This window comes from Erpetoichthys calabaricus, chromosome 8 (genome assembly GCF_900747795.2).
Source record: "Erpetoichthys calabaricus chromosome 8, fErpCal1.3, whole genome shotgun sequence".
Classification (NCBI taxonomy): Eukaryota; Metazoa; Chordata; class Cladistia; order Polypteriformes; family Polypteridae; genus Erpetoichthys; species Erpetoichthys calabaricus.
The window spans coordinates 1385251-1412773 of NC_041401.2; the positions used below are offsets into that span (position 1 = coordinate 1385251).

The 27523-nt window shown below is 46.2% G+C and overlaps 1 protein-coding gene across 1 annotated transcript in view; it reads left to right on the top strand.

Moving 5' to 3' along the window:
• The first annotated feature begins 240 nt into the window (after nucleotides 1–240).
• Nucleotides 241–27523, top strand: part of raph1a (Ras association (RalGDS/AF-6) and pleckstrin homology domains 1a) — an 82665-nt gene continuing 55382 nt past the window's right edge. The window contains 1 exon segment of the mRNA XM_028806124.2: nucleotides 241–419. The gene's annotated coding sequence lies outside the window, so the exon portion shown is untranslated.

Sequence of the window (27523 nt, forward strand, 5' to 3'; positions counted from 1 at the left end):
AAATTGCACTGCTAAGTCACACAGTCCACCAGCAGTCCTCGCCGTGGGCGTTATTCACCGATTTAACCGTCCGCTGACGATTAGGATCTCAAGAAAATGAATGGATTGAATTTTAAAAATCCGTGCAGGAAACAGGAGCCCGCCCAGCGCGCGCGCGCACGCGCACACACACGCTCCCTCCTTCCCTCTTGCGCGCGCTCCATTTGCCGGGTTTTGGTGTCGCGCGCCTTCGCTCAGTCTTGTTGCGTGGCGGGGGCGCGCTGGACGGCCGGGATGCTGCTGCGGCTCCTGTCGACTTGATTAGTCGTGGCTGCTGCGGGGCTGGACAGGAAATGAGGAGCTGCGCCAGCCCAGCGCCAGGCGGTGTGTGTGCTGCGTGCGGACCGGCGGAGTGAGCGGCACCGGACGCGACCCTCGAGGTAGGCGAGTCAGCGGCGTGCTGGGCTTTTCTCTTCCCTGGTTTTCTCCCTCTCGGTGTTTTTTTCCCTTCGTTTCTTTCTTATTGTATCTTGTCTACACGGCGCGTCCCGCACGGGCTCTTCGGTAGTGAGGACTGGGCGCCGAGCCTCCCCGGGGGCCCGCCTTTTCGTTGCGGCTCTTTTTCCATGTGTATTGTTGTGGTCGGGGCAGAGCCGGGGAGTGAAGGCGGCCCCGTCCAGCCTGCCGAGTCCGAGGAGGCGAGTGGCCTCGGGCTTGGGTTTGAGCGGAACGGAGCTCGGCTCGGCTTGGCTTGGGCGGGCTGTCAGGGGGTCGTGTACCGCTGACGGGGCTGCGACTGGCATGACATCATGGAAAGCGGTTCTGCTGTCCTCCACCCCACCCCGAGCTCCTTGACGAGCCGAGCTCCGAGAAATGGATTCAGGAGCCGATCCCATGCTTGCTCTCTTTCTCTTTTTTTCCCCCCTCTCTTCCCGGGGCTCGACTCCCAGGGTGTCGCCACCGCGTCATCTCAAGCTGCCTGTGTCTGGGTGGGGGCGGGCGACGATTCCCACTAGACACCTGGGGACGAGGGGAGGGGATGTCGCGGCTTTTACACGCCGCTTGTAATGGGGAGGAAGGGGGGGGCACACGTACGGGGAGCGATCGCGTGCGGACTGCGGGGCCGTGCAAGTCGCTATATGTGTGCCAGCTAACGCCACCTTGGGCTGACGAGGGTCGTTTTCTTGTACAAATGTACGCGGAATTCAATGTGCCTTGAGGGGTTGGTGCCTTGGTTTTTGTATGCTGCAAGTTTTTGTACTTTGCTCTTGTTATGTTACAAGAGTCCATTTGTGTAAGCAGTCGCTCGGTGGAATCCATTGTGGTGCTGAACTCAGGAATTGTCAGGGCAGCGGTCTTCCCCTTTGTATGGGGGGTTTGTGTTTTAAAATAAGAGTCCAGCCATCCAATACTGTCATTGTTGTGACTTTTATGGTGTGCTCTGGGAGAAGATGCTTCACAAAGTTGTCCTCTGAAATGGCACCCTGGCACCACTCGTTGGAATTTTTATCAGTGCATTTTCTGAATCTGCTTTTTCACAGTGCAAGGTAACTCAAAACACTTGAACACCAAGGCCGTCACTTTCATAAAATAAACTGGAAAGAGGCAAGAGGAGTGCATTCAGACTTTGTGGCGTTTATTTAGTAGGTGGAGAGCTAACCTGTCCTGAATATCGCGGTTTAAGGTTGCTTTATTTAGTCCTGGTTAAACAAGAAAACATGAAATTGGGCTTCTCAGTTGTAACTAATAACAAGACAGAAAGAAATGAAACAAAACAGACAGACGAGACGGGGTAAGGTTAGGCAGTTTGATAATGTGAATTTGTGAATTTCCCCTTGGGATTAATAAAGTATCTATCTGTCTCTCTCTTATATAGTGCCTTTCATATCTATCTATTATATAGTGCCTTCCACTCTATATATCTATCTGTCTAATGCATATTTACACACACAGGACACGTCAAACCTTTCTCATTTTCTCCGATATTCCTTATTAAAAAGCCGTATGGCACCAGGAAGAAAGGAATTTCTGGGGCGATTTGTGTAGATTTTCAAAGTGACTCTCCTTCCTGATTTACCGAAGTTCCGTTCTACGTGTAATTGACGTCTGTCGTCAGTTTTGATTATTTCCAGTTTCTTTAGCATTGTCCTCTGACACACACGCTGGCCAGATCATGTCCATCGGTCCCAATAACTTTAGCTGCGTGCCTAGTAATCTGCTGGACCACTAAACCAGGCAATGAAACTGAAAGTGATGACAGACGGGATCGGAACATGAGGTCCTTGTCTATTTAAAATATATCAGTCAGCCAGTTCTTTAAAGCTGCCAGGGTCTCCATTTGAACTGGCATGTCGAGTCCTAAGTGCCTTACTGGGATAACCAGCATACACACGGATATTGCCAAAGCTGAAAGTGCTGTGCCACAAGAACAATGGCGGGTGAACTGTACATTTTTAAAGCCTAAATGAAATGTGTACCTGTTCCAGATGGCGCCCTTTGCTTACTGGGATAGGCCCCAGCACCCCCTGGCGGGTTAGAACATGACTGGGTGCCGCCTTCCAGATTTCCTCGACCTGTTGTTATGCTCCTCGTTTTACGTTTACCCATCAATTATGTAGTGAAAGCGTCTCACGGGTGATAGACTGGCGTCGGTACGCCTGTTGCTCCTGGGATAGACTGCCACTCTGAATTGGGTAAGAGAGTCGAAATACAGTTGGAGAATTGTGTCCCCCGGCCAGGCGCGTTACGGTGCCAGCCGCCTGTGCGAGCCTTGACGGGAACTCCCAACTGCATAGCTGACGTCCCAGCGCATCTGTGTGCTGGAGTGCCGGCCGCCCAACTCCGAGCAGATTTGAGCGTGTTATTGTTTTATTTAGGATGCATTGAGGTCTCCAGTTATTTTTAGTGAATGCTTTAAAGTTCATCCGTGATATTTTATTTATTTTATTTTTTTTAAAGTCTGTAGCCTTTAATTGCAGGCTTAGTTTTGTAAGCATGTGGCTTCTTATGGCTTTTTTAAAAGGGAGGATTCATGTGGCTGTTCAGGGCTGCAGATTTCACAAACCGCTCTTGGGAGAGTGTGACACCCTGTGTCGGTGGGTAAGGTGTGTGTGTGTGTGAAGACGGAAACGGAGCGTGCCAACTCCTGTGTGACCCAGAGGCCGGTCACTGTGCTGCGTGTTCTGCCGTCTCCATGGCGGGGAACGTGAACGCCGAGTCCTGCTTGTTAACTCCTTCTGGTCTATGAATCCCAAACACGTGAAGTGGGCAGCTGGTGTTCTGTGTGGAGCTCCTATGAGGAAAACAAAGCGTCTCTTTCAAGTTCCAGCAAAACTTTGGAACAATTGGTAAATAAAGTGAAGGACGAGTGCGACTGATCTGTCCGTCTGTCTGTCTGTCGTCACGTTGTGGAGAGCACAATGTGAGCAGCTGCTCCTCCAGGCCCCGTCTTTTGCCCTTTTTCCTTATCTCGGTGTCACTTGTGATCTTTTGAATGTGGTGTAACATTCCCATACCTCAAGGGTAAGAAAACAAGTCTGTGAATGTGTGGGAGTGCCGGCCGTGCAGCCCCACCCTCTGCACTCTACAAAGCAGACCTGGTGGTGGCCTGCTGCTCCTCCTGCTTTGTTCCTTCAGAGATGCCGCTCCTATCTTGCCTTTTTACTCCTCACCGGTGCTCCATCTTGTAAGTATACTGTTGCTTTTCATGTCACCCCTGCCGTCTCTTAATCCCCTGTGCGTCCCTTTTTTTTTTTTTTTGTGGGGTCTGTGTCTGCCAGATTTGCCTCCCGGCTGCATGAAGTGATTTTTTTTTTGTAATTTGATGTCTCTGTGGCACCTGACATCACCTGCTCACCCCCTCTTAAGTGTGGTCTGTCCCCAGTGCTTTGTGCTCTCGCCGTCTGCTGCCTCCGCCTCTTTGTTTCGTATCCTTATTTCCGTGACTTGGAACGTGAGAGAGAGTGGAGCTCCTGGGCCGCGTTCTGCAGGAGGACATCGGCTACACGTGGTCTTCTAGACAGGATGGTCGCTTCTCTCCGTCTCTCCTTCCTTCCTTCCTCCCCAGCTGGTGTGATGCAGCGGCATGCGGCCAATGGACGTTGTCTTTATCTGTCGTACAGCCCCACGTCCGGCCAGGGGATGGAGAGTACAGTAGCTTGTTTGGGTCATTAAATGGTGCCACGTGAGCCGTGCCAGCGGTGCTGTGTTGCTGCAGCTGCTTCAGCCAGTCTGTTGGTTTCTGAACTTTGTGCTGCTTTTGTGCAGAAGGAGCTGTCACCGTGTCACAGGAGTCTGTGCAAGTCAGGTCTTCACAGACAGCCATATCCCATCATGCACTGTGTCTCTCTCGTGAGAGTCCTGTGCTGAGCGTTTGTGCCTTCCCCATGTCTGTAAAATCAATTACATGTTGGCTGTTTGTGTGACGGGACTGCTGACTTCAGGAGGGTCTTTTATAGAGTAGGGTGCACCACTGCATGCTCCTTGCCTCTCGGCCAGACCCCGTTCTACTTCTTCATCACTTTTTTTTCATCGTGGCGTGATTGCTTTGTGAAGTTGTGACCTTTACATGACGCGTGTGCTCCTGACGGTTTGATTGCTTTGTGCTCTTCTGCCTTTTTTTCCCAAGTCGTTGGCCTCGATGTCATTGAGACTTTGGGAGTTTTTCAGGTTTATTATGTCTGCTTTTGGCTGATAACATTGGCAGTGCTGATCGGCGCCCGAGTGTGTGTTGTGGGGGTCTGACACAAAGTGAAGCAGCCACTGCCATTAGACAGCCATGGTTACCTTTATGATGAAGACGACGACGATACAAAAGTGTTTTTTTTTGAAATGAGAATTTCACAGGGCGACCCGCAGTGATGTTTCATTTATTTTATTTTCTAAGTCTTGTCTCCATGTTGACTGAGGTGGTGTGTGTGCCAGTCTAGCTGAGGTGGTGGCCATGCGGCTCGTGCACTGCTCTCTACTGGTAGCCACAGCCGGGCTCTGTGACGTTCACATTTTATGGCACGTGGGCCTGTGACTGGGCTGCACTCGTTTGTGACACAACTGGCATATCTCATGAATAATCGGTGGGTTGGCGCTGGCCTCGTGTGCCACTGCTTGGTTATACAGTCAAAGTAAAAAGTATGTGAACCCTTTGGAATTCTCTGGTTTACTGCATGAATTGGTCATAAAAAGTGATGCGATCTTCATCGAAGTCACAGGTCCTGATAGACACAATGAGCTTAAGCCAATGACACACACACAATTCTGCTAAATCATGTCCTTATTTTATAAACGCATTCAACGTTCATAGTGGTAGTGGAAAAAGTAAGTGAACCTTGGAAGTTAATAACTGGTTGAGCCTCCTTTGGCAGAAATGACCTCAACCAGGCGCTTCCTGTAACTGCAGATCAGACCTGCACATCGAGAGGGGGAAGAATTTGAGCCCATTCTTCCTTACAGAACTACCTTAACTCTTCCATATTCCTTGGTTGTCTTCTGTGGGTAGCTCTCCTCAATAGAATTGAGATCTGGCGTCCTTCAACATCTGTAATAAGATGCTGCAGATGTTCTATCAGACGGTTGTGGTGAGCGCCCTCTTCTACACGGTGGTGTGCTGGGGAGGCAGCATAAAGAAGAGGGACGCCTCACGCCTGGACAAACTGGTGAGGAAGGCAGGCTCTATTGTAGGCACGGAGCTGGACAGTTTGACATCTGTGGCAGAGCGACGGGCGGTGAGCAGACTCCTGTCAATCATGGAGAATCCACTGAACAGGATCATCTCCAGACAGAGGAGCAGCTTCAGCGACAGACTGCCGTCACCGTCCTGCTCCACTGACAGACTGAGGAGATCGCTCCTCCACCACACTATGACTCTTCAATTCCATAACGTTAAAATTATACAATTACAACACAATACAATACAATTTATTTTTGTATAGCCCAAAATCACACAAGAAGTGGCGCAATGGGCTTTAACAGACCCTGCCTCTTGACAGCCCCCCAGCCTTGACTCTCTAAGAAAATAAGAAATAAAACCTTGTAGGGAAAAAATGGAAGAAACCTCTGGAAAGGCAGTTCAAAGAGAGCCCCCTTTCCAGGTAGGTTGGGCGTGCAGTGGGTGTCAAAAAGAAGGGGGTCAATACAATACAATACACAGAGCAGAACAAATCCTCCATACAGTATAAAAATAAAAATTTTAGAAGTATGGAGCAGAGTTTAATGGTAGATGATATCACATAATATGATTTGGATTTGTTTAGAGTCCTGGAGACCTCGGCCATTGAGCTGCCTCCCCCATTTGGCCATTGCACAGCTGGTCCAGCCAATCCGATGAAAGGACCCCTCTTTCTCACGATTCTTGCGATCCTCCATCAGGGATGACTTCACCTTAGGCAGGCAAAGCAACTTGGCAGGTGGGCCGTGGCACCAAGTGCCACATCAGAGTACAGATAAGAGAAACACAATAGGTGAGGGTTAGTATGCAATTATAACTACCATGTTACTGATGTTTTAGTGCTAATGACTAACAGAGGTGCAGTCTGTACAGTTAATCAGCAGCTCTAGTCAGGGTGTGATACACTGAAGTAGTGAGTCTTCAGCCGGGATTTAAAAGTGGAGACCGAAGGGACATCTCTTATAGTAGCAGGCAGATGTTTTGATGTTGATATGCTGTGCCCATTTTACGCCAAATGAAGGTTCTGCTTGTTCCTCCCAAATAGTTCAATTTTGGTTTCATCACTCCACAAAACCTTTTCCCAGTATCGTTATGGAGTGTCCAAGTGCTCTCAGCGAGGTTCTTTTTTGATAGCAGTGGCTTCCTTCTTGATGTCCTGCCATGGACTCCTTTCTTGTTCAATGTTTGGCATATAGTTGACTCATGAACTGAGATGTTAGCCAGTTCTAATGACTTCTTCAAGTCCTTTGCTGTCACTCTGGGGTTCTTCTTTACCTCATTGCTGACTTTGCATTGTGCTCGTGGGGTCATCTTGGCAGGGCGTCCACTTGTAGGCAGAGGAGCCACAATACCAAACTGTCTCCATTTATAGACACCTTGCCTAACAGTAGACTGATGAAGATCTCAAATCTCTAAGATGACCCTTTCCAGCCTTAACAATTCTCGATCGTAGCTCTTTTGTGCGAGGCATGATTCCCATCTGGATATGCTTCTTGTCAAAAGCTCAAACTCAAAGTTTAGCGTGTTTGTGATCCATCAAAGTCATTCTGGGCCGCACCTCTGAACTCGTTTCATTAAATGGACTCCTGGTGTGCTAAATTCGGACTGCAATGAGCTCTTTAAAAAGTCAGTAGCTTAGGGTTCACTTACTTTTTCCAACCTTCAGTTTCACAGTTTGAATAATTTATTCAATATGATCAAAAATTCTCTGAAAATCTGTGTGTCTTTAGTTCTAGGAGACTGTGCTTGTTCATTATTGGGACTGACATGAAGATACGACCAGGTTTTATCTGGGAATTAGACATGGAGAGATTTCCTAGGGGTTCACATACTTTTTACTTTGAATGTATTTGTGCCATGAGTTCCGGCGAGAAAGCAAATGTTTGTGTTTTTAAGCGTTGACCCTTTTGTCATTTGCTGTTTGAAGCACCAGTGTCCCGTCTGTCATCTGCACTACCTCTCTATCAACATGTCTGCTCTCTTTAGTCAAGAATTTGGTCTTTTTGTGTATTACTGGGCTGCACAATTGTGGTAACTCCTTTGCCTTGGCATCACAAATATGCATGTAATCCCACATTGGGTGAATAAGTGCGCCTGTGGACCCCAGAAAGCATCTACATTTTTGGGGGTGTAGGGCGCAGGAGATCAGGGTGCACAGGCGCTTGTGAAGGTCTCTGTGTAATCACAGGAGATGATGGCAGTGGCAGGTATTTGATGATAAGGTGAAAATAAGGGCCTCGTCATCATGTGAACTTGAGTGATTGTCAACCCTTGAGAAACAGCAAAAGGTGCTGCTGCTGTCCTTCATATTCGTGCTTCATCCACATTGTAATGATGTTCAGGTGTGCGATAGCATCGGCTGTCTTTAAAATGGAGGGTTTTGCTTTGATAAAGAATGTAATCTCATCAGTTCTTGGTTGTTTGGCCTTTGAACCCCACAGGTTTGTTTTTGTCCAACGTCCCACCAACTGCAGGCCCCTCCTCTCCCCCCCCCCCCCCCAGGTCATATGACCAGAGTTTGTAACTTGGACATCAGGCCTTTCTATTGGTTTTTAGACTTCCTTTTGTAACTCTGATTTAGCAAATATTGTAAACCTCTTTGAGCTACTTTTGTATGTGAAAATATACCGGAGACATTGTGAGTGTGTGTGTGTATCTAAAATATATAAAGAGTATTGCCCCCGGAATCCAAACAACTTGGAATTCAAACAAAATATTCAAGCAAATTTTGCCCCATAACCCAAACGGCCAGCACATTATTTGTGTGCGTTTGTGCGTACGTCTCCCCGGCACTCGGGCCACCCATACGCTTTGTCGTTCAGTTTGTTGTCAGAAGCTGTAGTGAAAGCACCTTGTGTGATTTTCACTGCTAATTTTATGATTTTGTGCCTGTTTTGTGTTGTTTTTTTTATATAATCACAACTTATTCGCCAAGGGTCCTAAAAAGTGTAGTGAGGAATATAAGAGTAAGAGGAACACTGTTAGAGTTACAATTGAAGTTAAGAAAGATGTAATGGCTAAGCATGAAAGAGGTACACATGTGGCTGATCTCACTGCTGTGTTCGGGATGCCTAAATCGACTGTTTGTATGATTTTAAAAAATAAAGAGGCTATCAAAGCAGCTGATGTGGCGAAAGGGGTTACGACTCTGACCTCTAGGAGATCGAAAAATATGGAAGAGATGGAAAAACTCCTCTGGATTAATGAAAAACAGCTGGCTGGCGATGTGATTTCTGAGACGATAATTTGTGAGAAAGCCAAGGTCCTCCACGATGATTTAGTGAAAGGGATGACCTGATACTGGTGTTCAAAACGAGGAGGTTAAAGCCAGTAGGGGGGCTTCGGGAACTTTAAGAAAAGGCCTGCGGTCCATAGTGGTGTTATGCATGGAGAGGCTGCCAGTTCTAATTCTAATTCTCTCCTCCTCCAGCTTACACATGTGCCATCATCATCATCATTCCTTTTAAAGGTAAATACTGTACAGGATTTTATATTTTTAATTTCATTAATTTACATTTTTATTCAAATATTATTTGTTACTATTTTACCTTAAAATCCTGTGTATTTGCTGTCAATATCATTTTGAAAATTCAAGTTCACGGGACCCAGGAACGGGTTAATCCCATTTCTATTATTTTAAAGGGGAAAACTTGTCTTGGAACTCAAACAGGGTTGTGGAACAGATTAAGTTCGATTCCAAGGTATCACTGTGTGTGTGTATGTATGTGTGTGTATATATATATATATATATACAGGGTAGGATTCAAAAGTAATGAGCCTCATTTTGTTCTGACGCGAATGTACCTTGCCGCGCGCCCCACTTGCCAGCGACGACGATGGTGGGTGTTGGCTTCACAACGCAAAGGAGCTCCTACCGCTCCGTAGGATCGGCCTTGACGGGCACCCCTGTGCAGTAGTGCATTACATGGTGGAATGGAAAGTTCGTTAGAGCAACGGTACGCATTGAAGACGAAGACCATGCTCATTGCCTTCTTCGGAGTGAAGGGGATCATCCACTACGAGTTTGTCCTGCAAGGACAGACCGTGAATGCTGCTTACTACTTGGAAGTCCTGAAAAGGCTGAAAAGAAGCGTCGCGCGCAAGCGAAGGGACATCAAGGACAGCTGGAAGCTTCACCACGATAACGCGCCCAGACTCACCGCCTTCATCGTGAGCGCCTACTTGGCCCGGGTGAACGTTCCGGTGGTCCCCCAGCCTCCCTACAGTCCAGACGTGTCGCCTTCTGACTTCTTCTTGTTTCTGCGCTTAAAATCAGTGCTGAAAGGAAAACGCTTCGACTCGATCGAGGACATCCAAGCAAATGTCAAGGCAGCCCTTGCAGCCATCCTGGAACAGGCCTACGTGGACGCCTTCGAGTCATGGAAAAGCCGCCTACAAAAGTGTATTGATGCAGGAGGTGCCTATTTTGAAGACTATTAATTAGTTGTACCGATTTGCTCAATAAATTTGTCTTTTTGAACAAAGGCTCATTACTTTTGAATCCTACCCTGTGTGTGTGTATGTATGTATGTGTATATATATATATATATATATATATATATATATATATATATATAATATGTGTGTATGTGTATATATATATATATATATATATATATATATATATGATATGTGTGTATGTGTATATATATATATATATATATATATATATATATAATGTGTGTATATATGTATATAATATAAATAAAAATGTGTGAATTTCCCCTTGGGGATTAATAAAGTATCTATCTCACACACTAGGGGGGCAAGCCTTCAGCGCCCAACTGGCAGTTGCAGCCAGAATATTAGTAAAATCTGTAAATGTACAAAAGAAAAATTATTATTTATTGGAGTCAAAATCATGAAATTCTTTAAATATATAAAAGAAAAACTGTTATTTAATGGAGTAAAAATCATGAAATGAGAATAAAATATTTCCTCTCACTGATTGGAGTGTTCGTGTTAAACTGAAGTCCACTCTGCTCAATGAGTATTTATAAGAGACGAAATAAACAATCCACTCGTTTTAACTGACATTCTTATATTAAATGACTCATTTTAAATAGAAGGAAAAATCAGGTGAAAACTGAAGTGGTATGCAATGGGTCATCGTAACGCGACGTTCAGCTAACTAAATCACCGAAATACAAACATCGGTGTTATGAAGAGATTATTTATTTATTTTTTGTAAGAGTTTGTTCCTGTGAAAGAAAGTTTACTCGATCAAAAATAAAAAACATGACTTTCTTGATATTTTATAATTTAAAAACTGAATAAGAATTTGAAAATCTAACAACATCACATTAAAGTTTGATAAATTCTGAAAAGAATGATACCAAACATATATATGTAGGTTTTAAAATAAGCCAGATTTAAAGTGTGACAAAAAACGTAATATAAAATTGTTGCACAAAATCATTTCACTTTTTGGCTTAGGATTTTATATACAGTAGGGGGCTTCACCCCCTGCTCGCTTCGCTCGCCAACCACCATGTTTGGTTTTCCGGATACACACTTTTAAGATTTTTATTTTCTTTGAATTGTTGCTATTTCATTAGTTTCACTTTTATTTCAGAACTTCTGTAAAAACAATTTTTGTAATCTTGCGAGTCTCAATATGCTGAATCTTTTTAATGAGGTCAGGACAGGTTTCTCTGTTTGGAATTTCAGCACAGACAAAACGATCGACATCATCAGCAGTTAATTTTTTTTTTTTTTACAAAGTAACCAATAAATGCAGGCGTGGTAAACTCCGTTTTTGAAATTCTCAAGATTCTTTATTTGTCACATGCATAGTTATACAGGACAACACGCAGTGAAATGCATCCTGATCCGCTTATCAAAAACTGCAAAGTTAGAGCAATAGATTAACACAAAGTCCTAGATTGAAAGATAACAGTATAGTAGAACATAATAAAGAAGTAAAATTATGTGAATAAAGTAGAATTAAGTGTTAAGGTGCAATAGTGTAGTAATTATTGTGCAAAACCAAAGTTAGACTGGTGCATAGTTAAATGAGGCAGTTTGTTTGTTTGCGCTAATGAGATCTTTACTTTCTTTCTTTTTTTATATTTTCTAATTTTCCTACTTTCATATCCTTTAACTTTCTCCACATGTGTACACTGCTCTGCATGTGTTTAGCGCTAACGTTTGTAAACGTCTTATAAGTTCTACTTTGTCTTTTATTCGTTCTCTTTTAATTCTGAGCCGAATTGGATGTGCTTTTTTTTCAATTCCACTTGTTCCACGCTGATAATTACTTCCCTTATTTTCTGAATTTGCAACTCGATTATTCTTTTTTGCTCTTTTTTCTCTCCCAACGCTTTTGAGTCTCTTTTCTCTACGCTACTTTCTTCTTCGCTTAGATGTCGACATTTCATTTATAACGTACTGTCCTTATAAGAGCTCTGGATCTGTGTGTGCTCAAATCCTTCACAAGACTGAATATTTTGCTGCCCCCTTGTCCTATTTGATAGATTGTAAGTAGGGCGTGTCTTGCAAGAATCTCATGATCTGCGTCATCGTGAGACGGTCCTGGGTCAGTCTCTTGGCTGTGATCACCCACTGAGGCTTTTCCACTGGGTATTCAGTCCATTTCACTAAGTGTGTTCAATTCTTCTTCCCCGTGTCATTCCACTTTATTACACATCACTTTTGTTTTGATGTCTTTGTATTTGTGGATTACGTGGGTTGTTACCGACATCTGCTGAAAATGTCATGTCAATGGCCCCATTAGAAATCTATTTAATATATGCGTTCAATGCTTCTTTTGCCCGCTGTATGTATGTGTGTCTAATATTGTAATGTTGTTCATTTCGGAGTTATTGTCACATGGACACAGTGCAGTGAAACTCTTATCTGCTTGTTTAACTAACACGAGGAAGTCCCCCCGATGTCCTTGTCCTCGCTCCACTGCTTATGCACAATCTAACGTCCCACGGTTAAAGGTAGTGCCGAGCTCTATGGCTGAGTTTCCTTTTGCATAGTTTGTGAAATTGATGCCTAACTTGGCTTGTATGCAATTTTTGCAACCACAAAAAAAGCGTTTGAGTTTTTGAAAAGTTTTTCTGGGGTGGAAAGAGAGGATCAGAGTTCCTTAAGGGTTTGACCTCACTCACCCTTTTGGACCCGTGTATGTCACAGAAAAGGGTGCAGATGAAAATAACCAGGGAGGTAAGTACAGCATGGCAAGTACAACCCGCTGTGAGACAAGAAGACAAAAGCAGCAGCAGTCCAGGCGGGCACTGCCTGTGTTCTCTAAATTAGGCGAGGAGTAAGTGCAGTACCTGAGGTTTTAGATGAGGTTCTGTTTGGAGCTGGAGAAGGTGAAGGTGTCCTCCCATCGGCCCTTGCACATTCCTGCTGCCTGATGGGAATTGTTGTCCCTGTATTAGCAGTGGCTTTTTGGGTTACCCCCTTCCATTGTAGCCCCTCTCACTGATGCGCCATAAAGCCCACATGTATAGTCAGCATGCATGCAAAATTTCGTGAAAATCATTTCCTCCGTTTTTACGTGATTGGTATTCAGACAAACAGCTCACAATTTTATTTATGTACAGTGACCTCCATAATGACTGACACTGACATTTTTCCCCCTCTGCCCCATAGTTTAAAATTACAAATGAAGCCATTCACACAGCAGATTTTTATTTAAGGGGATTTGCAGTCACACAACACATTATGTGTCGTTCCCCCCCTAACCCCCAATATTTCAGGGCACCATCATGTTTGGACACAGCAGTGGCAGGTCTGTTAAAGCCATCATATTTAGGACTTTTGTCACATGTCCCTGACATCTGTGATTCATAGACATCAACAGGTGCTGGGGGTCTTCACTGCCGAGCCTCTAATTCAGCCATCTTCAGCTCCTGCTTGTTTTAGGGGGTCTTGGTCCCTTAATTTGTCACATTATGAAGGGCATTGCAGATGGCGATTAAGTTGTGTAGACTGGGACACGGACGTCAAGTCATATAGCTAAGGACCAGTGGGAGAGCAGTCAAAGAGAAATACATCTGCAAAAGTTCAGCTTTTATTGTACAAATATCTCAAAATTCTTTCTTAAAAATCCTGGAAGCAAATACAATAATAGTGTTGATGAAAATCCCCCTAAATATTCTAAACCGGGGGTCTACAAAGCGAGTCCCGGAGGGCCGCAGTGGCTCCAGGGTTTTGTTCCCTGGCTTCTCATTAAGGGATTTCTTCCCTTAATGAGAAGCCAGCTGTTGCCGTTGAATCCCCCCATGTTCCTTGAGCAGCACCTTTCTATTTAGCGGTGGTCTCTCTTGTTCAGATTCCCCACCCTTAATGGCTTTTTTTTTTTTTTTTTTGGTCTTAAACAGCTGCCTTTGCTGGCTCCTTTTTAGCAGGAGGGTGCAGGTGACAAAGGAAGCGGCAGTTTTCCCATCTGTCTGCTCTCCAGTTACACCCGAGTGTGTTCACGGTGGGCTCCCTGCTTTAATGAAATCTTGAAAAGGGAACTGCAGAGAGAAAAGTGAAGGGCTGAGAAGTTGTCCTCCATGTCGGGCTACCAGTCGTTTGTTACAACACAATACAAGAGTGAGCTGACATGGCCGAATAGGGACACCGACAAGCCGTAACTTCAAGATCTGTTAGAAGAACGGTTTGGTTTCTAATTAGGCAATGGGCTTGGACCGAAAACCTGCATCCACCACGGCCCCCAAGGAATGACTTTGTAGACCCCCCTGCTCCAGAGCAAGAGGGAGGGTTGGTGATACATCCACAAGTGTAAGTACGCGGACCTCCTCACCTAAAGGGAGCTAATGTGACACCAGGATTCCCCCTCCCTGAACTTTCAGCGGGCACCTGAACCAACTTGCGTCATCTGACCTCCCCTCTCGCAGCTTTTATACTCCCACCGTTCACAGCCGACCACAACATTTTCTGGCCACCATCACATGCACACGTGCTACTCCCTAAATCTCAACTCGATTAACTCGCATACCCGCTCCCAGCCACAACTCACCCTGGCACTCTGAAGCCATACCAGGTGCCTACATTACCACTGCTGCCCAAAGAAGTGCCATCAAGAAGAACCCAGGTACAAAGCACACACCACCACCTGTGGCCCCCTGAGTGGATGTATCCGCTCGCCCAACCCTCCATGCTGCTGCATTTCCCAAGATCCTCTAGTGCCACTGCCCAGCGCCTGCTGCTAAGATTTGTGACGCGGTGGAAGGCCTGGTGAGCAGTGCTGCCTTTTTGAAAGGGTATTTTTAAAGACAAAACCGAACACCTTACTCGGGCGAGGAGAGTAAACAGAAACCAAACGACGAAGCGTTCCTTCCCACCCCACTGTATGACTTGAATACACCAATGTCTTTATTTTATTTTTTTATTGAGCTTGCTGGCACAAGGCAGGCCGTGTCTGTCGCATGTGAGGCCCACACCCATTAGACGCCCACCCCTAAAAATAGTTTATTGGCCATTTATTGGAGTCTTGAAAGCTCGGCTGGAGGGAGGGCACTGGCCCAGGATAATGAGACACGACAAGTTCAGACGGACAGTGAAGGTGCCCCTGGGGTCCCTCCTTTCTGGTGCGGCTCTCTCCGGCCTGTGACCTGAGCGTCACTAGGCCTTGTGCGGTCACCGTGTGGTGCGTGCTGACCACTCCTCAGGTAGCGTGGGTGCACGCCAGCGCCGAGCCTCACAGGCAGGGCTGTGTTTGCTTGCCGCCTTTACTCCTTTTTTCCTGACTTCTTTCCAGGCCTTGCTGAACAGAACGGGATGTTGTATCTCTGCTTTGGCGGCAGGCCTGGATTTCGACTGCCCAATCCCCATTGGAACCGTCGCTCGTCCTGTCATCGTGCAGCTCTCCTCGGCGTGTAGCCCATTACTGCTTTCCTGTTTCATATGTCCTTAATGCCAGACTTCTGGATTCTTTGGATTGCATTTGCTTGCCTGGACAAGACAGCAGTGCACAAATCATGGGGTGGAGGGGGGGAGAATTCTTTCACTTTCTGGGAAGTAAACGCCTCGCATAGTGCGAGTTTGTGGAGCTCCAGTCACACAGCTGACGGACCCCGGTGTCCGGCGTAAGGGTACGCGGCCCCCAGTGGGAGAGAGAGTTTGAGGTGAGTTGAGGTGCCCGCTTCACGCTGTCGTTCGGTGATGATCTGAAAACGCCGCCGAGTAAGCCGTGACACGGCGCGTCTCGTCGGGGGGCTAATCTGTCGCTTCTCGCTTTGACATGGCAGGACGTTACACGGGACGCAGATCTGCGCACCTTGGCTGTCTGTGACCGGCCGAGGTCTCGAGTGCGTTTGTTCAAAAGAATGTCAGGACTCTGCCTGTGTGCAGGGGTGGCGCTCCGAGGGCGTCTGACAGCCTTGTGCAGACCCTGCCGCCGCAGCAGCCCTCCCCGCTTCTCTCTGATTTATGTGGCCAGGACTAAGGGAAGGGGTCTCAGGTTACTGGCGGGCTCGTCTCTTTGGGTTGTGTCTTACATTGCGGATCTGCAGCTTATCTGACCCCCTTTCTGCTGCTCGTGCCTTGGGGGTCATCCCGGCCTCGCTGTGCTTTATTAGATTACTGCCTTGTCTGTAATGTCATCGCTGTTCATGATGGTGTGCGCCATATTGATCTTTACTCAAGTTCTCAAGGTGGAATGGGGTGATTGCACGTTCCAAGGCCTTTACTTCATCATCCTCATCATCATCATAATAGTTCTTTACATTTATATGGGAGGACCCGGGATGTGAACCCACAATCAGCAGCACTACCCCTGTGCCCCCTGCGTGGATATCGTAGTCCTGCTTGTAGCTTTCAGACATCTTCTCCTATTTTTCTCCCCCTCAGGCAAACTGTTTCCTATGTTCCTTGGTCGGTGGGCTTCCTGTTATCGGCCCCTTCAGGTTTGCCAGTTTGCTGGAGACTCGGCTGGCATCCATGGATGGCTTTCCCTCCCTGTTGTGATTTAGATAGATAGAGCTGCTGGAAAGGCTGACACTCACGGCGGCACCTGAGTCATGAAAGATTGTGATGAAGATTTAGTAGATAGATGGGACTTTGTTTGTGCCCTCTGGTGAATTTCATTTTTTTACAGAAGCCCAATATGTGTAACAAACAATAACCACCACCCACAGCCAAACCACTTAAACACAAGAACAGCTAAACAGAAAGAAGACCTCCGGCTTGGTCAAAGTCACAGCGAGGTGCCATAAAGGAGTCCCCATTGGTGTTTCTGGACAGTTTCAGTCCGGTTTAGCGATTGGGTATAAAACTGGGCACACCTCGCCCTTCTTTCTACTCGACGAGCTCACGGCAATTGAAGCGTTTTCTTCAAATTTTTATCTTGAAATGATAATGCATTCTGGGACTGTTACCTTCTGCAGTACGTCTGCTCAGGTTTGGCTGCCTCCTTTAAAGTTGGCACATCTTAGCCACGTATTAGAGTTGTGTGCCACCACGTTCTGCAAGGACTGGCATAGGAAATGATGGTGCGTGTGCCTGTAGTGATGAGGTGGCATTTGTTCAGAGGGTGTGCAGTGGTCAATAAAAGGCAATGGTGGTCCTGCTTGACAAAGTGAATGTGCCAACCAGTGATCATTAGACTGATAACGGTACTGATGGAAAACTTTGTGACTAAATGCAGAAGGCAGTGGGCAGTGGAGTGCGATGATTAAACAGGTGGGCACTTACAAAGATGACAGAAGGGTGTTGGTGTCCTGACAAGTGGCTTTTTAGAGGGGCTGCTGTAGCTAGGGGAAGGCTCACAAGAGGCCATTTTTTCCCCCAGATTCTGTTTGAAGTGTCTCAGATTTACTTTACATAAGAACAGAAGACATTTTGACGAACGAGAGGAGCCCGTTCAGCCCAGCAGGCCCTTTTGTTCAGCTAATGTCTCACCCAGGCCCTTCTTAATGATCCTCAAGGCTTCTGCTTCCACTCCGTGTCTCGGTAGTTTGTTCCGATTCCCACAAGTCTTTGCACAAAAAAGTGCTGCCTGGCTTCAGTCCTAAACGCACTTCCTCAATTCAGAGGTTTGGATTTTTACCAATTTGTACTGTAGATAAGCACATGGAGTCGAATCAGTAACACAAGCGATGCTGAAAATGGCACCTTGTGTTCTTTTTATTGGAATCGCTCACCAGGGGTCTCAAACTCTGGTCCTGGAGGGCCACAGTGGCTGCAGGTTTTCATTCACATCCTTTTCTTAATTAGTGACCTGTTTGTGCTGCTAATTCACTTCTTTTTGAATTAATTTTACTTGACTTGTTTTTTAAGATTTGTATCCCTCAATTCCTTCATCGGTCCTCTGATTTGCTTCATTTCTTTCCTTAAACAGAAATGTGAGGTGATTGAGCCAACAGAAGACCACCTAAGTCAGGGCCTCAAACTTCAACTAATTTCACGCCAACCAGTTGCTTAATTGGGCTCTGATTCTTGTTCTTAATTAAACTAATTCCATGGCTTCTTGCTGCTCTCATTGTGCAATAGCAGACATTTTCAAAACTGTTGATTTTTTGCTTTACTATAAAATGCAATTTATTTTTCTGTAGCCCAAAATCACACAGGAAGGGCCACAATGGGCTTTAACAGGTTCTGTCTTTTGATAGCCCCCCAGCCTTGACTCTCTAAGAAGGAAAAAGAATGGAAAGGAAAGGCAGTTCAAAGAAAGACCCCTTTCCAGGTCGGTTGGGTGTGCAGTGGGGGGTCAATACAACACAATACACTTTACTTTTCTGAGAGCTCTGTTCAGATGTTTTGGGGACCTGAGCAGATCGACATTCCTGAGACCTCCACCCTTTTGTATTTTGAGGTATTGTACAGGGTGGCCCACCTCCACCGAGACGACTGCATTACGTGATGAAGAGAAAAACGATCAGATTTGGTCCTCACATGTACTGAAGATGCTGAAAGTGATCTCCTACGATGGCTGGGTTGGCACCCTGTATGATGGTCCTGTTTTGTATCTCATTATTGTTTGGCTGCTAATTAAAGAAAAAAGAAACAGTTAAGTGTTCTGAGTCTTCAAGAGCAAGTCAACTAAAATGAACGGCAAAGCAGTGAATTAGCAGCGAAAAGGGTGAGAATGAAAACCTGCAGCCACTGGGGCCCTCCAGGACCGGAGTTGGGGACCCCTGGTGTACACTTCCAGTAACAGCTAGACATTCAGGCTGTAATTGTAAATGAGCTCAGCTCTAAATATTAGACGTGCAGTTTGTGACGTAGAGCATCTCAAGCCTGGCGCACTTCAAGTCCGTCCGTCCCTTTCTTTCTAATGGCCCTTAACTCGTGCAGTTTGTTTTAGCTTGGCGCTGTCTAAACTTCGGACACACACATCCTCCATTGACGTACCTGAGTGTGTGGCGCTTGCTCACTTGGCCAATGGCTGACATCTTCTGTCTGCCAAAGCAAGTGAATGTAAGGCAGTGCTGTCAGTGCGGCGTCCTACCCAAGCTCTACAGAGGGAGAGACCCTCACAGTGTAGCTCTGCTCCAGAGAGGTCATTGTCCCGATTCTTAAAGATATCGGTGTCGTGCGCTGAATTCTGTCTTTTCATTTGTCGGACGTTGTTGGGGTGCCTACTCTTTAGTCCCACGCAGCTAGTCGACCTATCTGCCTTTACAACTTCCACCCCACGGTGTATATGTAGCTAGACGACATGTTTCTCATAACTTTGGACATACTCTTACGGCGTGTCTCCAACACATAAAGTCATGGATGACTCACAGTTTTCTCCAATTAAATCGCAATAAACCTGAGGTGCTCCTCATCGAGTCTAAACCTACGCTCACTAAGGTTAACCATCCTTCCATTTTCATTGACAACATTAACACAAACCTCTCTTCCCAGGTTAAGAGCCCAGGCGTCATTCTAGACGGTAGCCTCTCTTTTTCTTCCCATTTGAGTGACTAACCGTCCCCTGCGGCTCTGCCGGCGTAGCTGTGATACAGGACAAACTTGAACAATCCGTAAACAAGCGGCTAGCTAAGCGGAGGCAAGGAGCACAGAGGTTAGAGCAACTCGAACGGAGGCTGGCACGTGAGAGAGGAGGGCACTGCACTGCTCCCCACTCCTGACGTCACGCTACCCCCTCCCCTCGGCCCACAGCTACTGTCTCTCGGATTAGCACAAATAAATCACTCCTGCAAGCAAACTCTGATTCTTAGCGTGACTGTTCAAGCAAATTCTAGAAAAAAAAAAATCTAAATCCGTTACGTAGCTCTCTCATGAAAAGCAGACAGACAGAGAGATGATGGACGTTGGATCTGATTTATATATAGAGATACTAGCCGTTCCCCGTGGCTCTGCCCGCATAGTAGTGAAACAGGACAAACTTTAAAAAAAATCAATAAACAAAAAGGTATTGCTAGGTAAGCGGAGGCGAGGTACACTCCAAAACGCAGAGGTACACCGACTTGAACGGAGGCTGGCACGTGAGTTAGGAGGGCACTGCCCGACTCCCCACTCCTGACGTCACGCTGCCCGTCCCCTCGGCCCGCAGCCTCTGTCTAGGATAGGGGTGGCAAACTCCAGGAGGGCCGCAGTGGCTGCAGGTTTTCATTCTAACCATCTTCTTCATTAGTTCCTGCTGCTAATTAACTTCTTTTGCCTTAATTTTAATTAACTTGACTCAGGTCCCTTTGTTGTTTCTTTTTCTTTAATTAGCTGCCAAACAATGAGACACCAAACAAGGTGCCACATGACCAGCTCACCTGTGCCCATCACACAATATCTGAAAATAAAGAAAGGTGAGGGTCTCAGTAAGGCTGATCTCTCAGGTCACCAAAACATTTTGTTGGCGTTCTTAGAAAAAACAAAATCAACAGTTTTGGAAAAGTCTGTTGTGGCAGAATGAGAGCAGCGTCAGGCCATGGAATTAAATAACAAGTTTAAATAACAGCAAGAATCGGCTTCTCATTAAGAAACTGCTTGGAGTGAAATTAGTTGGAGTTTGAAGCCCCAATTTAGCCGGTCACCTGTTGACTTGTTTCACATTTGATTTCTGTTTGGCTGTCGTTTAATGAAGAAAATAATTAATTCAGAGCACTGAATCCTTAAAAACAGGGCTATTAAAATGAAGGGGGAAAAAAGTTAATTAGCAGTGAAAACGGGTCACTGATTAGGAAAAAGGGTTAGAATGAAAACCTGCAGCCACTGCGGCCCTCCAGGACTGGAGTTGGGGACCCCTGGTCTAGGATTGGCGCAAATAAATCACTCCTGCAAGCGAGCTCTGATTCTTAGCGCAATGAGAGAAGTTGCTAAATCAACTGGAATGTTTAAGCAAATTATAGAAAAAAACAATCTAAATCCGCTAAGTAGCTCTCTCATGAAAAGACAGAGATAGAGAGAGAGATCTAGATAGTCACATGTCAACGTCCTAATCGGCTGACAGATGGCACTTCAGTAAACATTCAGAGCGTCAGCTGGATGATAAGACACATTCAAGACCATAAGGTTGTTACAGGCTTTGGACGACCGCCGTCCACCACAACACAGTACTGAAGTATTGGTTAATGCCCTAGTCCAGGGTGTCCAGCTCCGGTCCTAGAGGGCCGCAGTGGCTGCAGGTTTTCCTAATCAGTTTTCACTGCTAATTCCCTTCATTTTAATGGCAGTGTTTCTAATGATTCAGTCCTCTGAATTGATTCGATTCTTCATTAAATGGCAGCCAAACAGAAATGAGACGTGAAAGAAGCCAACAGATGACCAGCTAAACTGACACTTCAAACTCCAACCAGTTTCATTCTTGCTGTTAATTAAACTCGTTATTTAATTCCAAGGCCTGTTGCTGCTCTCATTCTGCCACAGCAGACATTTCCAAAACTGTTGATTGTCTGTTTTTTTTTCTAAGACCAACGTCAAAATGTTTTGGTGACCTGAGAGATCAGCCTTACTGAGACCCTCGCCTTTCTTTTGACGCGGTCCGGTGCTGCTAAGATTCACACCTTCAAGAAGACGGTGATTTATTTATTTTTGTAGAGGAGATCCCAGGGACGCTCCCAGCCTCGGCCCGACCCGCGCACACTCACAAACGGAGACAAAGTAATGCACACTGGAATCAAACAACAATTAAAGAATAGAATGAAATGAAATAAATGAAAACAACAAAAAAAACACCCCTGTACCCCTACAGCGATATTACATTAAACGACAAACACAAACAACACCCCACAGCAAAGTCCATGGAAAACAGCACCGGATGTAATGAAATGATGAAGATAGTAAGTCCAGAGATCTGTACGTTGAAAAGGAATGAAAAGACACTGAAGGTGAAGACGGCTGGACGGTTCAGGAGCCATGAATCCACTATCAGTCCTCAGCACACAGGTAGACAGAAGATGGTGCAGGACACAGCAACTACCCAGCGTTTCTCAGCCTTTTAAGTATTTGAGACCCGAGTTTTCATAAGTTTTAATTGCGCCCCCCTAGCGTTTTTTTGAAACCCTAATAAAATTTGTTCCTATATTTTTTGCTGCTGATACACCTTTAAAATTTCCCTACAAATAGTGAAATTACGCCACATATGGCAACATTCACGCCCCACAGTTTGAGAACTGCTGGGTTAACCAATGGAAGGCAGCCAGACAGGCACACGAGACACAGAATATAACAAAGACACCTGGACACCTGCCCTCCTTTTAAGAGCCACTCTGACCACCTTTGACCCCAACAGCCTCTGCACCCCAGACAGAAGACCAATCCGAGCCTCTGCAGGGACTGCTGGGAGATGTGGTTTTAACTAATAGTAGCACTGCTACACTTTATTTTCAGATACTGTGTGACGGGCACAGGTGAGCTGGTCAGGTGGCGGCTCGTTTTGTGTCTCCTTATTGTTTGGCTGCTATCCATCCATCTATTATCCAACCCGCTATATCCTAACTACGGGGTCATGGGGGTCTGCTGGAGCCAATCCCAGCCAACACAGAGCGCAAGGCAGGAAACAAACCCCAGGCAGGGTGCCGGCCCACCGCAGTGTTTTGCTGCTATTTAAGGAAAAAAAAAAACAACAAAGGGGCCTGAGTCAAGTTAATTAAAATTAAGACAAAAGAAGTTAATTAGCAGCAGGAACTGCTCACTAATGAAGAAGATGGTTAGAATGAAAACCTGCGGCCCTCCAGGACTGGATTAGTCGCCTCACGTATAGATTACTGCAATGCCGTGTCCATCGCTTACAACGTATTCAGAGTTCTGCTGCCAGGACAATAACCTGCTGTTCTAAATCCACTGACCATCTCACGCCGATTCTCTCCCAACTTCACTGGTCCCCTGTTTACTCTCAAATACAATAGAGAGTCCCGCTCTCCACAGCCTCGCTGATCTCCTACAGACCCCCATCTGTGGCTCGACTTTCTGTACCACACGTCAAGCGCTGTGCTATGGGGGCTCGAGGGTCCTCTCTTAGTGCCCCTTGACTTACCTCTCATATCCGTCCACTTGACTCAATGCCACATTTTAAAGCAGCCCTCCAAACTGGCGTGCCACTTCTGAGTTTACCCCGGTTGGTGCCTGTTATCTTTGATGATTGGCACTCCCTCTGTCCCTCATTGCTGTTTGATCTTATCGTCCTCTTTGTTTTTAGATCTTGTTACTGTTGTTTAATTTCATTGTAAGGTGACCTTGAGTGTTAAGAAAGGCGCCTATTAAATAAAATGTATTATTCTGAATTACATCGTATTCAGTGCAGTAATACTGGACTCTACTGTGATCACTGGCCCAAAACGTGTTCTCGGGGGTCCTGTGCCCGTAAGCCCTGCAAGTCGCAAGGTATCACTGTCCATTCGGAGTGATGTGTCTGTGCGAGTCATCCATAAGTCCTTGTAACACACATTCTGACCATTATGGTAGGTGGGTGTCAGATGCCTTTCCTACAGTGGGTGCAGGCTTCCCCTTGGACCTCTTTCTCAGTTTTGTTACCAGTCAGCAGGTGCTGCCAATACCGAGTCCTGTTGTGTTGCCTTGATTTTAATTCTCTTATATTTTAATTGTTTTATTTTTTTTTCTTTAGCATTTGAACCATAATCAGAGTGAGCCAGCAGATGAGCCTCTTAATTATTGAGTATCGTTGTCAATAAAATATGTGAGAAGTGAAGTTCTGAGAAGTCTTGATCGGCTCTGGTCCACACAGCACTCTGATGACAATGTGACTGAAATGACCGTCATGGCGGGTTACAATCCCGCCCCCCCCCCCCCCCCCCCCCCCCCCCCCCCCCCCACCGTATGACAGACTGAAATTCACACACATCTCTCTGCCTTTGCTGACTGAGCTGTCCCTTTACAGACCTGACATCTCCTGAAGTAACCATGTTGGCTCGACATTAGCTCAGGGAGACGACTTGTCTGGATGGGCACCAAACACAAACTGACCATCCTGTCCAGGTGCCCCTCTTTGAGGTGGGAGTTGGACCCCTAGAGCTTGTGATGTTCTGGCTGGCATGGGGCGTGTGGTTTTTCCTCAGGATGTGTCTGCCACATTTGCACTTCATGTCCTTCTCTCAAGAGATGGCAGAACTGGCTCTGTGGCATCATGGAGTTCTTAGGTGACTCCCTTATACCCTGCAGTGCACTGCCAGTGACTAGAATATGGTGGGCCACAAGGGCAAGTGTGCAACAGTGCACAAGTGATGAGTGTCATTGGTAATAGACAAGTGTCCCAAGCAGAAGGACAAACCTTTAACACTAAAACCAACGATGAAGTCGGACCGCATTGTAAGGTTTTAAACTCCTTTGGGACTCCCAAAAATGGGACAACATGCCAAAGAGCATCCCAAAGTGCAATCCCCGCTGTAGCCGCAGGCAAGTTCAAGCACGGGTAAAACGAGTACCGAAAGAAAAAGTTTGTTTTATAATATTTAGTGAACATTCAAAGCAAACAATCCACACAAGAATAAAGAAAAAAGTTGTTACACATCCATCCATCCTCTTCCGCTTATCCAAGGTCGGGTCGCGGGGGCAGCAGCTTGAGCAGAGATGCCCAGACTTCCCTCTCCCTGGCCACTTCTACTAGCTCTTCCAGGAGGATCCCAAGGCGTTCCCTTGCCAGCCATGTCCTGGTTAGGCGTGCTCAGAACATCTCACCAGGGAGGCATCCTGATCAGATGCCCGAGTCACCTCATCTGACTGCTCTCGATGTGGAGCAGCAGCGGCTCTACTCTAAGCTTCTCACCTTATCTTTAAGGGAAAGCCCAGATGCCCTGTGGAGAAAACTCATTTCAGCCGCTTGTATTCGCGATCTCGCACAGCTCATGACCGTAGGTGAGGGTAGGATCGTAGATCGACCGGTAAATTGAGAGCTTTGCATTTCGGCTCAGCTCCTTTTTCACCACGACAGACCGATGCAGAGCCCTCATCACTGTGGACGCCGCACCGATCCGCCTGTCGATCTCATGCTCCATTCTTCCCTCACTCGTGAACAAGACGCCGAGATACTTGAACTCCTCTACTTGGGGCAGGATCTCGCTCCCAACCCTGAGAGGGCACTCCACCCTTTTCCGGCTGAGGACCATGGTCTCGGATTTGGAGGTGCTGATTCCCATCCCAGCCGCTTCACACTCGGATTAGAGTAGAATTAAAGGCAAAAAAAATGCATCTTCTCTAAACTTGGCTTTTCTTGTAAAACTTTAGTTGTTTCAGTACTTCTTCTTCTGTACGCTTTAAACGTATGGCGCGGCACTTTCATTTAAGTGCTTTGTCTTTCATGTCACTTGGCACACAAAACACGTGCACAAGGCATGCAAGGCACAAAAGGGCCGGTTTAAAAGCATGTGCCCAATACGCCTTACACGTGGCAAGGCTGGTCACGAACTGAGAATAATGTTTAGTCCGAGAGGCTAGAAATAGTTAGAATATACCAACTTTCCCATTGGGATTAATAAAGTATCTATCTATCTGTCTATCTGTCTGTCTGTCTGTTCAACTGATGGGTGTTGTAGGAACCTCCCATTGATTACGCACTAATATGTAGAAAAAACATTCCTAGAACTTAAATAACTAGCAAATGGCTCTTACACCCGCATCTGTGGAAGACGGTGCATCAGTTACCAGGGCGGCCGTGGGCTCCCAACGCTGCAGTGGCTCACAGCTAAAGCAGATCCGAGTCGATCGGCGTCACATTATAAGCATTTACCATCGATGGGTGATGCAGAGAACGTTAGAAATGCAGGGAGCAGGACTACTTGGCCATGACCTGCCTGACTGCTGTGTCTGTGTATAGGAGGGCGGTAGACCCCACTGCTGGTCCGGCTTCAAGTGGAATAAAGCTGGTTTTGCTAAAGTACTGAGACTCCTCCTCAACTTTGGGGTAATAATAATAAATAATAATACATTTATTTATATAGCGCCGTTCCCACGCTCAAGGCACTTCAGAGTTTAAGATAGAACGGCAGGGTATGCAGTATATAGCATTGTACTAAACCAGATAAATAAATGAAGATTACGACAGTAAATTCAGAGAAAAAAAAAGCCTAACGGACCACATCACTGATGGTCTCTCACACACAGGTTACATGAGCATCTTGACATGGAGGTAAACTGAGAGAAGGGTAGTAAAGTCAAGGAGAGCTAAAAGCCAAACTGAAAAGATGAGTTTTAAAAGAATTCATGGAGTCAGCTGACCTGATTAATTTTGGTAGGTCATTCCAGAGTCTGGGCGCTATACAGCTGAAGGCCCTGCTGTCACCCATGGTGTGTAGATTAGTGTGGGGTACAACAAGATGGCCAGAATCAGAGGACCTTAGTGGGCGGACAGGCACATAGTGATGGAGAAGGTCACTGATGTAGTTTGGCGTGAGGTTATTTAAGGCTTTGTAGTTTATTAGTAGGATTTTATATTCAATCCTGTAAGACACAGGGAGCCAGTGATGGTGGAACAGGATGGCTGTGATGTGCCCGCTGTTGTTGGTCCGTGTCAGGACTCTTGCAGCCGAGTTTTGAATAAGCTGGAGCTGTGATATAAGATTAGAAGGGGCACCTGCCAGTAGGGAATTACAATAATCAATGAGGGACAAGTTTCTCAGCATTAGAAAAGGAGAGGAAGGAGCGAACACGGGATATGTGATGGAGGTGAAAGTAAGAAAGTTTCTTAATGTGATTTATGTGGGCGGAGGAATCAAAAATGAAACCAAAACTCTTTGCATTAGAGGCAGGTCTGAGGAGATCACCACCAAGATGGACTGGGAAGGAGCTCATTTTATTAAGTTGCACTTTAGTCCCAATTTACAGGAGGTCAGTTTTGTAACCCAGTCCATAGCTACGAATAATATGGCCAAGGGGAAGCATATAAATACAGTAGAGAAGAGGGCTGAGGACAGAGCCCTGAGGAGCTCCTTGTGTGACTGGCGCTGAGCTGGACCTGCTGGTCACCAAGACTAACAAACTCTGGGCTATCAGTCGGATAGGACTTGAGCCTGCAAGACAAGGACTTGCACGTCACAACACGTAGCCTGAAGTCCAAAACCGATAAACAAACAACAACTAGTTTGATGGTCAGGAAGTCTCCGCAATCTTGGAAGCTCTCTACACACCGCTGGTGCCATCTTATAAAGCATCAAGCCCACTGCATTACAACATGAGAGCAGGCCATTCAGCCGGATGGGCTTGTCCATCCGAAGGCCCTTAAAGTCCTCCTGTCCACTGCACTGCTTGATCGTTTATTCCATAATATCTGTGCTGCTTTGCGTGAAGGACAGCGTTCTGATGTTTGTGCAAAATCCATCCCTAAGTTTCTGACTGTGAACCCCCTAAACCCCCCCCCCCCCCCACCCCTGTTTCTGACGTAATGAGTGCAACCGAGTGACAGAGCCGAAGAATGGAGGTGCCTGAGAAAACCAAAATGGAGATTCATGATGGTGTTCATGGAAAGCTTTCCAACACACTGGTGAGGGCTTCTCTGGTATCTTGGGTACAGTTTGGGTCTCCATA